Here is a 4970-nt window from a genome sequence, read left to right as displayed (position 1 = left end):
TGACAAGGCTTTCGTAGGAGTTTTGGGGCATTTCCAGGGATAGTTTTAGGACCCTTGTGGTAGTCTAACCCTTCTTCTGTATCATGAACCTAAGAAACACATATTTGACAAGGCTTTCGTAGGAGCTTGGGCCGTTTCCAGAGGTAGTTTTATGACCCTGGTGGTAACATAAGAACATAAGAACGCAGGAGTCTGCAAGAGGCCGGTAGGCCTGTACGAGGCAGCTCCTTTGACCCTAAGGTCCCGTGTATCTAACCCCACCTAATATCGCTGTCCATGAATTTATCTAGTCTATTTTTGAATGTGACAATTGTATTGGCACTCACCACATGACTGCTAAGCCTATTCCACTCATCCACCACCCTATTAGTAAACCAATTTTTGCCTATGTCCCTGTTGAATCTGAATTTATCCAGTTTAAACCCATTACTTCGTGTCCTACCCGGCTCTCTTACCAACAAAACCTTATGAATGTCTCCCTTATTAAAGCCCTTCATCCATTTATAAACCTCGATCATGTCTCCACGCACCCTTCGCCTTTCTAGAGAATGCAAGTTTAACTGTTTGAGTCTTTCCTCGTATGGCAAGTTTCTCAACCCCTGAATCATCTTAGTCATCCTCCTCTGCACCGATTCTAACATTTTGATATCCATTCTATAGTAGGGTGACCAGAACTGAACCGCATAGTCAAGATGAGGTCTAACTAATGCTAAATATAGTTTGAGGAAGACTTCGGGGCTTCTGTTGCTTACGCTCCTTGAAATAAATCCCAGTACCCTATTAGCTCGATTACTAGCTTGAATGCATTGTGCCCTTGGACGGAGATCAGAGCTCACTAAGACCCCTAAATCCCTCTCGCACCCAGACCTACTTATGAGAGTGTCATTTAAGCAATAGTTATGTGAGGGGTTGTTCCTACCTACAATCAGAATACTGCACTTCACTACATTGAACTCCATCTGCCATTTATCCGCCCAGTCATATAATCTGTTGAGTTCACCTTGGAGAATACTAGCGTCCTGATCCGACTCAATTACTCTACCGATCTTGGTATCATCTGCAAATTTACTAACATCACTACTAATTCCTGTGTCTAAGTCATTGATATAAATAATAAACAAAAGTGGACCCAATACCGAACCTTGTGGGACCCCACTCGTAACACATCCCCAGTCAGATCTTTTACCATTGATTTGCACTCTCTGCTTCCTATTGCTAAGCCACGCCTTGACCCAGTTCAAAACTTTACCCTCTACTCCGTGAGCCTGTAATTTAAGCAACAGTCGTTGGTGAGGAACTTTGTCAAACGCTTTACTAAAATCAAGATAGATTACATCATAATTTTCATCTCTGTCAACCGCCTCAAATACTTTATTGTAGAAGGACAAGAGATTGGTGAGGCATGACCTACCTTTTGTGAACCCATGCTGCGAGTCGTGAATTAAGCTATGTTTCTCTAAATGCTCCCGAATGTTCCTGGCTATTATGGACTCCAGCATCTTCCCTATAACCGATGTTAAGCTAATTGGGCGATAGTTTGAAGCAACTGACCCTTCTTCTGTACTGTGAACCTAAGAAACACAAATTTGAAAGGCTTTCGTAGTAGTTTGGGGGCATTTCCAGGGGGTAACTTTATGACCCTGGTGGTAGTGTGACCCTTCTTCTGTACCATGGACTTAAGAAACACACATCTGACAAGGCTTTCGTAAAAGTTTAGGGGATTTCCAGGGGGTAACTTTAAGACCCTGGTGGTAGTGTGACCCTTCTTCTGTACCATGGACTTAAGAAACACACATCTGACAAGGCTTTCGTAAAAGTTTAGGGGATTTCCAGGGGATAACTTTAAGACCCTGGTGGTAGTGTGACCCTTCTTCTGTACCATGAACCTAAGATACACATATTTGACAAGGCTTTCGTAAGAGTTTAGGGGATTTCCAGGGGGTAACTTTATGACCCTGGTGGTAGTCTGACCCTTCTTCTGTACCGTGAACCTAAGAAAACACTCATTGGAACCCGACTGATCTCCTTTTCCGCCTTTGGTAATAGTTGATGTGGAAGCGTCTGAGAATGTCGACCCGCTCCACCCACGGCCAAAAGACAAGCAACCACTGAACTATAGTTAATAATAAGTGGAAGCAGGTGGATGACGTAAAAGACAGGCGTGTAGGTGGCGGAGAAAGTGGACAGGAGGTGAAGGAATACGTGGAGGCTATGAGGTCGCTTAAGTGGTAAGTGGAAGAAGGAGGAGAAGGAGTAAGAAGAAGAGGAGGAGGTGGACAAGGATAGATAGACTTAGGAGTGGTTTTAACTGGTAAGTGAAAGTGTTTATAAGTGGAGTAGGGATAGAAGTGGATAAAGTGGTTAGTGGTAAGGTAAGAAGTGGACACCTGTGAATGGGGGATATAAAGTAAGTGGTAATGAAGTGGTAAGTGGGAACGTGTTGGTTATGTAAGTGGCAATGTAAGTGGTGATGGATTAAGTGGACAGGTGTTGGTAAGGGAAGGAAAATCATACAGGTGTCTTAATCAAGTGGTCAACAGGTGCCAAGTGGAGAAAGTCAGGTGTGAAAATCATAAAAGAAAGACAGGTAAAGAAAAAAAAAAGAAATACACAGAGAGAGAGAGAGAGAGAGAGAGAGAGAGAGAGAGAGAGAGAGAGAGAGAGAGAGAGAGAGAGAGAGAGAGAGAGAGAGAGAGAGAGAGAGGCATCATTGCTTCGGTTTCTGACGTCATACCATACCGACACACAGCCTGTCCTCCCTCCCCCCCCTCCCCCCTCTCTCTCCCTCATGACTCCTCCCTCCTCTCCCTCCCCCTCCCCCCTCCCCCCTCTCTCTCCCTCATGACTCCACCCTTTTCTCTCCCCATTCATCCTCCCTTTTCTCTCCTCTCTCCTTGTTTCTCTCTCCCCTCATCTTACCTATTCTATATTTCCTCCCCTCCCTATCTCCCTAACCTCCCTTCTCTTTCTCTCCCTGTCTTACGTGTTTCATCTCCCTTACTGTTTTCCTCTGTCCCTCCTCCCTCCTTCTTCCTCATTATCCTTCTCTCTCTCTCCTTCCTCCCTCCCTCCCTCATTTCTCTCGCATCCCCATATCATACATGCTATCTCTCTCTCTCCCTACCACCAGGGTCATGAAACCACCCCTGGAAATGCCCGAAACTCCTACGAAAGCCTTGTCAAATATGTATTTCTTAGGTTCATGGTACAGAAGAAGGGTCACACTACCACCAGGGTCATGAAACTACCCCTGGAAATGCCCGAAACTCCTACGAAAGCCTTGTCAAATGTGTGTTTCGTAGACTCATGATACAGAAGAAGAGTCAAGCTACCACCAGGGTCATGAAACTACCCCTGGAAATGCCCGAAACTCCTACGAAAGCCTTGTCAAATGTGTGTTTCGTAGACTCATGATACAGAAGAAGAGTCAAGCTACCACCAGGGTCATGAAACTACCCCTGGAAATGCCCAAAACTCCTACGAAAGCCTTGTCAAATGTGTGTGATCGGATGGCGTGATGTTTACCAAAGTGACCCTTGACGTTATGATTCCTGGATTGTCACTGTGCTGCCTTGTCTGTCTGTGTCTGTTTGTTGTCCCTTCTCATCTCTCTCTCTCCTTTCACTCCATCCCACTCCACCCCCACTCCTCTCCCCTCCCATCCACCCTCACTAACTTTTCTCTCGTAACTTCTCCCTTCCCACGCATCCACTCTTCTTCTTCTTCTTCTTCCTCCTCCTCCTCCTCCTCCTCCTCCCGAACATTGAACCCACCCTCGCCTCAATGAATATGGTGCGCGCCGCCGAAACTAAAAAAAATAAAAGGAAAAAAGAAGGAAAAAAAAAGGCCGTGTCGTGACGAGGGAACAACAATTACAAAAAGTTACGCGTCGAAGGAAGAAAAAAAATGGGAAAAAAATGGAGCTTCGGGTAAATTGAGTTTGGGGAAAAAAAGGAAAAAAGGAAAATTGAGGGAAAGTTAGGGAAATACATATGAGAGAAAAATATTAAAAGACAGCAGATGTAAAGGAATTATATACGTCTTTAAAGGAAAATAAGTAAACAAATAATAAAGAAATGAATGATTAAATAGACAAAGTGAAAAATAAAGAGCTGTTGAATACATAACGATAATAAAGACAAATCAAGAGGGAGAGGAAATAAAATACAGCAAATAAAACTGAAAGTGAAGACAAAAGATTCAACCGATATGAAAAAAAGTTAAACAAATGCACAAAAAAATGAAAAATAAAATAAAATGGAAAAAAATAAAAATAAAATAAAATAGAGAAAATGAAAAATAAAATAGAAAAATGAAAAAAATTGAATAGAAAAAATGGAAAGAAATAGAAAAATGAAAATAAAATAAAACAAAAAATGAAAATAAAATAAGATAGAAACGAATGAAAAAAAACTACATAGAACAAACACACAAAAATTGAAAAAAACAAAAGTAAGAATTCAACCAATAGGGAAAAAAAAGTTAAACAAAACCACGAAAACAGAAACAACAACAAAATGATATGGACGATTACAAAAGAAAAATAAATAAACAAACAAAAAAAAAATAGCAGAACGAGGTAGAATTGGGACAACGAGAAGGAGGAGGAGGAGGAGGAGGAGGAGGAGGAGATGGCGGGGGAGGAGGAGACATGCAAATTGTAATCACTAGCAATTCTGAAGATGACAGTTTACATAATTAAGCAAACAAAGGAGGAAAAAAGTGGCAGGGACAAAAAGAAGAAAAACAGACGATTAAGAAAAGAGAAAATGGGAGAGAGAAAACGGAAGAAGAGGAAGAGAAATGATGAAAGAAAGGGAAAGAGAAAAGAAGAGAACGAAAAGACCAGAAAAAGCAGAGATAGCAAAAAGAGAGAAAATGGAAGGACAAAGAGAGGAAATAGTAAAAAAGGCGAAGAATGGAAATGGAATAATGTGAAGAGAAGGAAAATGAGAGAGAGAGAGAGAGAG

Source organism: Eriocheir sinensis, chromosome 59, assembly GCF_024679095.1.
Source record: "Eriocheir sinensis breed Jianghai 21 chromosome 59, ASM2467909v1, whole genome shotgun sequence".
In the NCBI taxonomy this organism is placed as follows: Eukaryota; Metazoa; Arthropoda; class Malacostraca; order Decapoda; family Varunidae; genus Eriocheir; species Eriocheir sinensis.
The sequence above is the reverse complement of the archived record's forward strand: the minus strand, read 5'-3'. Positions refer to the sequence as shown.